The 8,580-nt window shown below is 41.3% G+C and overlaps 1 long non-coding RNA gene across 1 annotated transcript; it reads right to left on the reverse strand.

The window, feature by feature from the left end:
• Positions 1 to 3,438: 3,438 nt before the first annotated feature.
• Positions 3,439 to 5,031, reverse strand: LOC122035307. Its single transcript, XR_006126945.1, has 3 exons — positions 4,926 to 5,031; positions 4,758 to 4,818; positions 3,439 to 3,645 (listed from the first exon to the last, which is right to left on the reverse strand). It is a non-coding gene; the product is annotated as an uncharacterized LOC122035307 (long non-coding RNA).
• Between the last annotated feature and the right edge of the window lie 3,549 nt (positions 5,032 to 8,580).

The raw sequence follows: 8,580 nt of genomic DNA on the forward strand, positions 1-8,580 counted from the left end.
CCACATCCTAGCCGTTGCGTAGCAACGGCTAGTTTCTTCTGTCTTCTTCTTCGCAGGTGGATGCAGGTATAAAAGAGGCTGAGGGCTTCTAGGCTGCTGCTTCTTCTTCGAAGCTTCTGCTTCTTCTTATTACTGCCTCTTCTTCTTGCTGCTGCAAGTTCTTCTGCGAGCTTTGTTGAGCTCCTCGTTCCTGAAGCTTTTTGTGAGCTTCCACTCGGCTGGGACCAACTGATCAGTTGCTGTTTCTGTTGTGGTTGGATCCGAGAAGCTGCTGCTTCATCCAGTCGAAGAGAAGGCAAGTAAGCGAAGGTGTTTCATACATTTGTCTTGTATTTTGCTTCTTGCTGCTTTCTACTCCTGTATTGCTTTTGCAAAACATTGTGGCGAGGTTTCTCCACCCAGAAGGAGTGATTATTAGTCGGGTTTCCGGGGTCTCATCCACCGACGGATTGGTAGGCTTCGTCCACCTTACGGACACGCCGAGGAGTAGGAGTTTCATCTCCGAACCTCGTTACATCGACGCGTTGAGGTTTGATCTTTTTGTTTTCGTTTCTTGTTCTTATTTCCGCTGCGCTAACCCTAGTTTGTAGAAAGAAAAGAACGAATTTGGGGTCGACTATTCACACCCCCCCCCCTCTCTAGCCGCGATCATCGGTCCTAACAGCTTTCTCTCCTTCTTCTTCTTCTTCTCCAAGTAGTATCCGGCCACCACAAGAGCTCCAAGCAAGAGGAAGGATTCGGCCACCACAAAGAGAAAGAGAGGGAGAGAGGTTGGCCGGCCACAACACCAAGGAAAAGAGAGAGAGAATAATAGAGGTTGTAACCCTTGAAGGCACCCCCACCCCTTCTTTTATATTTCTTGGCTTTGGTAAATTAGGAAATTTAATTACAATAAAATTTCCTTAATTTTCCTTGACATGAATTAATTGAGAAAAATAAAATAAAATTTCCCAATTAAACTTACAATGGCCGGCCACATCATAGAGAGACAAATTAGACAAGTTTCAATCAACAAATTAAAACTTCCTTATTTGTTTCCGGAAATTTTAAAAATAAAATTTCTCTTCAAAAATTCCTTCATGGTTGATAAAAAGAAATTTCTATAATTTTAATTTTTTAACATGTGAATAATTTTCAAAGAGAAAATAAAATATCTTTCCAATCTACAAATAAGGAAAGAAATCTAATCTCTTTCTTTAATCTTTTGTAGACCCTTTTAAGAGAGATATTTTAATTTTAATTCTCTTTAATAAATTATATTTTCTACATAATAAAAATTAAAATTAAAATTCTTTTTAATTTTATTATGGTCGGCCCCCTCTAGCTTGGGTTCAAGCTAGGGCCGGCCACCCATAAACCAAGCTTAGGCCGGCCCTAGCTTGATTCCCAAGCTAGCTTGGCCGGCCCCCTCTAGGTGGGTATAGAAGGTGGGTATAGGTGGGTATAGTACTCTATAAATAAGAGGCTACGATAGGGACCGAGAGGAGGAATTGGTTTTGGTCTCCCGATAAAATTAAGCATTCCGTGTTCGCCCCGAACACACAACTTAATTTTATTAATAATAATTCATTCCACTAGAGAACTATTATTGAACTACCGCACCAATCCCAAATTATATTTTTGGGCTCCTTCTTATTATGAGTGTGTTAGTCTCCCTGTGTTTAAGATGTCAAATGTCCACTAATTAAGTGAGTTACTGACAATTCATTTAATTAATATCTTTATCCAAGAATAGTACCACTCAACCTCATTGTTATGTCGGACTAAGTCCACCTGCAGGGTTTAACATGACAATCTTTATGAGCTCATCTTGGAGACATTATCAACCTAGATTACTAGGACACAGTTTCCTTCTATAATTAACAACATACACTATAAGTAATATCATTTCCCAACTTATCGAGCTTATTGATTTATTGAACTAAATCTCACCCATTGATAAATTAAAGAAATAAATATCAAATATATGTGCTTGTTATTATATTAGGATTAAGACCACACACTTTCATAATAACTGAGGTATTTGTTCCTTTATAAAGTCAGTATAAAAGAAACAACCTCAAATGATCCTACTCAATACACTCTAAGTGTACTAGTGTAATTATATAGTCAAGATAAACTAAATCCTAATTACACTACGACCTTCCAATGGTTTGTTCCTTTTCATTTTGATCGTGAGCTACTGTTTATAATTTATAAGGTACTGATAACATCATCTTCTGTATGTAGCACCACATACTATGTTATCTACAATATAAATTAATTGAACAACTACAACTAAATGTAGACAATTTGACCAAATGTGATTCTTTATTCAAAATAAATGTTTACAAAAGCTTAGGCTTTCAGTATACATTCCAACAGCCAACACCCGCCCACCTCTCTTCTTCTTCCTCCTTCGCGAACGTCGGCGACAACCCTCTCCTCTCCCTCTCCTCACTGTATCGCTCCCTCTCTCTCGTTGTCACCCTCACAACGCCGGCGACAACCCTCTCCTCTCCCTCTCCTCACTGTGTCGCTCCCTCTCTCTCTCTCTCGCTGCCACCCTCACAACGCCGGCGACAACCCTCTCTTCTGCCTCCTCCTCGCAGCGCTCCTTCTTCCTCCTCGCAGCACCGACCATAGCAACGATCCACCCCATATCTCCCTCGTAGCTCACCGGCAGCTCCAACGGGAAGCCCCAGCGCCGACAGCCCTTTCTCCCCCTCCGCATCGACGTCATAGTGTAGTAGCCCTTACATCAGCTCTCCTCCCTTCCGGTCGCCATCTCCGGTGGCAGCCCTTGATGGGCCCACTATCTCGGTGGATCTGCTGTCCTAGCCGATCCATGGTTTTCGCCGACCCACGATCTGGGCCAACCGTACAGCGTTATTGTCATTGTCGGTAGTCCACACGTCCATTGCGTCCCTGTTGCAGCTTTGTGTTGTGGTTGTGTTCTGGCCTTCGAGCCGATATATTATCCCGGCCTGCGTGTCGAAGTCATATCTCGGCTTGCATGCCGATATTTTATCCCGGCCTGCGTGCCGACTTCAAGTCCCGGTGTAAGATACTGTAAAATTAAATAATAAATGTTATTGGACGAAAAATCTTATTGGATTTTTCAGGAATTTTTAGAAATTTTTTGGGATTTAAATGGAGTCTCTATGACTCATTTTGAGGGGATAAATCGTTGGGCTTGTGGAGACCTGTTTGGGATACCCAAAATAAGTGGGAGTTGATCGAGGAATTAACTTATCATTTAATTAAACTAACCTAAGTTTAATTAACCTAGGTTTATAATGTCACGCCCCAGAGGAGTCCCTGCCAGACAAAAATCCGACAGCATCTCCCCTGTACCGGTGACAATATGAAGCATACATACATACATCACAATATATAAACATAAACAACATATTCATCAGCCCACACGGCTGGAACATACATAAAATAGATACAGCATAACCACGAAATGTATCAATTATATATATCTATCCATAGACTACAATTACTATACAGATAAACGACATCTGTAACAAAAGTGCAAAATGTAAATACAGCGAAACAAACGTAAAACAAACCAGAAAATCAGCACGTCGAGATCTCTGAGCAACTCTATGAAAGTCCAAAATCAACAGTAATATCAAAAGGATCCCTGTGTCTGCAAAACTGGAGACCAAGGAATGTAGCAAATTAGCCAAATGGCTAAGTGGATACTCAAGAAAGATGTACATGAATTTAATCTTATTGAAGAAGTCAAGGAAGTAGAATAAATCATCATCTTTTGTTACAACTTTAGGATTATTCTTAAAGTTCTACATTTATACATATATATGTATAATCATCTTCTCATTATCTATAATCAGGTAAAATTTTTAGATTAGAGTTTAGGATCTTCACCTTATCATCACTTGTCATCATTAATAAAATCAATTTTTCAATCTTATTATTTAATCACTCAATTATAAGTTATCATGGTAAGATCAACATGTATATCAATAGTCTGAATCTGATAAATCAACTAAAAAGTGAATCACTGGAGCCAATATCATCAGAGTGAAATATCATATGGATAGGCTAAAAGCCTCCTAAGAGTATAAAACTGTCGCATACGTCATCTGACGTACGGGCTATCAGCCCTCACCGGTGGAAGACATAATAAACACTGACCGAGGGCTACATCACGCCAACACGCCTCGGGTGTACGGTCAGGTCGCCGCGCTACCACAATAACATGTGGGCGGTCCAGTACTCTAATATAGAGCTCTGGTATAAAGCTAGGCTCATGGTCTTCACTTTTTAATTCTTCATTTATTATCTTTATTAATTCACCGTTATGATTATATTCATCCATTTATCATGATTATTCTCTTTTCATATTAATTGGTCAATCAAGGTAATATTTTCGTATCAAATCTATTAGTTTATCATTATAGGGTCCACAGATAAAAAGTTACAAGTATCAACAGATAGAGTATCAAAAGCATGAAGTATGAAAGGTCAAGCAAGTCAAAAGAGACAAGGTAGCAACAGAAGATAAATTTCGAATATTTCTTTAATTTTAAAAACAACCCTCCCCATATCAATCCCAATATGAACCCACATATGAACAAGAAATAATATCAATTATTTACCCTCCAATAATTTTAATATTTTAACCCATTTCGCTATTTCTAATATCAGTTTAATCCCCATTTTGAAAACAATAATACAACATATACATATTCCAATTAATATATTTATTCATGCACAAGGAAATAGACAAGAGTAGATATATCCACCTTATATACAGCAAAAATCTCCGAGTATCGGCAGGTCACCGTGCTCCACTCGAGCTCGGATCTACAAACACAATATCAAACATAACTTAAATAATCAAAATACTATCTAATAATAATAATGACCTAAAATCTACACATTAACTTAACCCAAAGCAACCTAAAATATACCTTCTAAGGGTTTTGTGTGGCTGCTGGAAATGAGGACAGCAACTAGGGTTATTTTCCCTTCGTCGTTGGCCGCCTCAGCTAGCTCCGGCGAGCTCCGGCGAGCTCCGGCAGTGCTGCCAAGAAAAGGGCAGCAGCTAGGGCTGCTGTTGGAGGAAACAAAAGGAAGCAAGGTGCTGCTGTTGGAGGGGAAAAGGAGAGAGCAACTAGGGCTTTGTTTTCCCCCCCTTTCCTAGTGGTCCGGCGAGCTCCGGCACACTCCGAGGAGCTCCGACGATGTTGCCGAGAAGCAGGACAGCAGCAAGGAAGAGGAAGCTTGTTGCCGTCGGAGAAGAGAAAAAGAGAGAAGGGGGTCGCAAATCTGGAGAAGAAGAAAGGGAAGGGATCTACCCTTCGTCACCACCGGAGAAGAGAAAGGAGCTGCTGCGATTTCTCCTTTTCTGCTGTTGACGAGAAGCAAGGAAAAGAGAAGAAGGAGGGGTTGCAAGGTTCGGTGGGGGAAGGGAAGAAAAAAGGAAAAGAAGGGGGAAGGGGCACGTGGACAGGTATGGCTTATTGAATTTTTTTTTTTTAATACCTAACATTCTCCCCCACTAAAAGAAATTTGGTCCCCAAATTTAGGTAATTGAGGAGAATTGATACCTGAGGTAAATAAATGAGGATATCCGATACGCATATCCTCCTCACGCTCCCAAGTTGCTTCTTGATCAGAGTGGTGCTGCCACCCAACCTTTACGAGACGGAGGCATTTGTTCCTCAACTGATGTTCCTTGCGATCTAGAATACGAACAGGGAATTCTTCGTATGTCGCATCAGACTGTAGGGGAACTATAAGATCCTTCAAGACATGTGTCGGATCCAGAACATATTTCCGCAGCATAGAAACATGAAAGACATTATGTACTCCTGCTAAAGCTGGGGGTAACGCAAGTCGATATGCAACAGCACCAATCCGCTCAAGAATCTGGAAAGGTCCGATAAATCTGGGTGCTAACTTCCCTTTTAACCCAAATCTCTTAACTCCTTTTATGGGTGAAACACGAAGAAATACGTGATCACCTACCGCAAATTCTAACATTCTTCGTCTTTTATCTGCATAACTCTTTTGGCGACTTTGAGCAGTCAACAGTCTCTGTCTAATAGTGCGTACTAGTTCAGCATCCTGCTGAACACTCTGAGGGCCCAAGAGTTGACGTTCACCGACCTCATCCCATAAGATAGGAGATCTACATGCTCTGCCATAAAGTGCCTCAAACGGTGCCATTTGAATAGCAGAGTGGTAACTGTTATTATAAGCAAACTCTACCAAATGTAGGTGGTCCTCCCAACTACCCCCAAAATCTAGCACACAAGCACGCAACAGATCCTCTAGAGTCTGGATAGTGCGCTCTGACTGTCCATCAGTCTGAGGATGAAAAGCGGTGCTAAAGCGTAGCTCGGTTCCCAACGCCTTTTGAAAACTTTGCCAGAATCTCGAAGTAAAATGTGGATCTCTATCAGAAATAATACTGAGGGGAATACCATGGAGTTTAATAATTTCTCTGCAATATAACTCTGCTAGACGATCTAGAGATTCTGTCTTACGAATCGGTAAGAAATGTGCAGATTTAGTTAACCGATCGACAATCACCCAGATTGAATCATGTCTCCTCTGGGTCCTTGGTAACCCCGTGACAAAATCCATAGTGACATGCTCCCACTTCCATTCTGGCACTGCAATCTTCTGAAGTAACCCGGCCGATCTCTGGTGTTCTGCCTTAATTTGCTGGCAAACTAGACACCGAGCTACAAAGTCTGCAATATCTCTTTTCATACCTTTCCACCAATATGATCGCTTCAAGTCTTGATACATCCGTGTACCACCAGGATGAACTGCAAATCTCGATCGGTGGGCTTCTCGAAGAAGATCCTCCTTAACAGGATGTACCTCTGGGACACATAATCTGTTTCGGAACCGAAGAGATCCATCCATATCACGTGTGAATTCTGGCTTGGGGCCTAATTCCAACTCACTAGCTATAGATCTGAGATACTGGTCTTCCATTTGACTTTCCTTAATCCGCTCCACCAATGGGGACTGTGCGATCAAGGAGACCAGTATACCACGCTGTGTTTGCCCTACTTCAGATAAATCTAATTTTGAAAACTGTCTGACTATATCTGTAACTGCCACCCTGTGAGTTGCCAATACTCCTCTAGACTTCCTGCTCAATGCATCTGCGACTACATTAGCTTTTCCAGGATGGTAGTTGATAGTGCAGTCATAGTCTTTCAGAAACTCCATCCACCTTCTCTGTCGAAGGTTTAACTCTTTCTGAGTGAAAAGATATTTCAGACTCTTGTGATCGGTGAATATCTCAAAGGTAATACCGTAGAGATAATGTCTCCAAATTTTAAGGGCAAAAATGATGGCTGCTAATTCTAAATCATGCACGGGATAATTCTTCTCATGATCTTTTAGCTGACGAGAAGCATAAGCTACTACTCTATCATACTGCATCAAAACTGCCCCCAATCCTTGAATAGATGCATCCGTGTAAAGAATGAATCCATCATCTCCAGAGGGAATAACTAATACTGGAGCACTCACCAATCTCTGCTTGAGCTCTTGGAAGCTTGCTTCACAAGCCTCAGACCAAGTAAACTTGACTCCTTTTCTAGTTAATCGAGTCAAAGGTGCAGCAATACTAGAAAATCCTTCCACAAATCTCCGATAGTACCCAGCTAATCCGAGAAAACTACGAATTTCCTGCACTGACTTTGGTTGTTCCCATCGGTCAACTGCTTCAATTTTCTGGGGGTCTACTGAAATCCCTTTACTAGAGATTACATGCCCTAGAAATCCCACAGAAGTAAGCCAAAAAGCACATTTACTAAACTTTGCATATAAGCGTTCCTTCCGTAAAGTTTCTAGAACTATTCTGAGATGTTGTTCGTGTTCCTCTTCTGATCGCGAATATACCAGAATGTCATCAATAAAGACAATAAGAAACCGGTCTAAATATTCTAAGTATACCCGGTTCATCATATCCATAAAAGCTGCAGGAGCATTGGTAAGCCCAAACGGCATTACCAAAAACTTATAATGTCCATACCGAGTACGGAAGGCAGTCTTCTGAATATCTGTATCTCTAACCCGTAACTGGTGATAGCCTGATCTTAAATCAATCCTTGAGTACACACAGGTACCTTTAAGCTGATCAAATAAATCATCTATTCTAGGTAGAGGATACTTGTTCTTGATAGTTGCTGAGTTTAACTGCCTATAATCAATGCAGAGCCTTAAGGATCCATCCTTTTTCTTAACAAAGAGCACCGGAGCACCCCAAGGAGAAACACTAGGACGGATAAAACCCTTGTCTAGCAACTCCTGAAGCTGGATCTTTAGTTCCTCTAGTTCTCTTGGCGCCATCCGATATGGAGCTTTCGATATTGAAGCTGTGCCAGGAAGCAACTCAATGGCAAACTCTACCTGTCGCCGAGGTGGCAAGCCAGGAAGTTCTTCAGGAAATACGTCGGGATATTCACGTATTATGTGGACATCAGAAAGCTGGACAAAACTATCCACATTGGAACTTACTAAAGACAAGAGATACCCCTTGCATCCCCGAGCCAACAACTGCTGAGCCTGGAGAGCTGAGATAATAGATACCCCTCG

This window comes from Zingiber officinale, chromosome 1A (genome assembly GCF_018446385.1).
Source record: "Zingiber officinale cultivar Zhangliang chromosome 1A, Zo_v1.1, whole genome shotgun sequence".
NCBI lineage: Eukaryota > Viridiplantae > Streptophyta > Magnoliopsida > Zingiberales > Zingiberaceae > Zingiber > Zingiber officinale.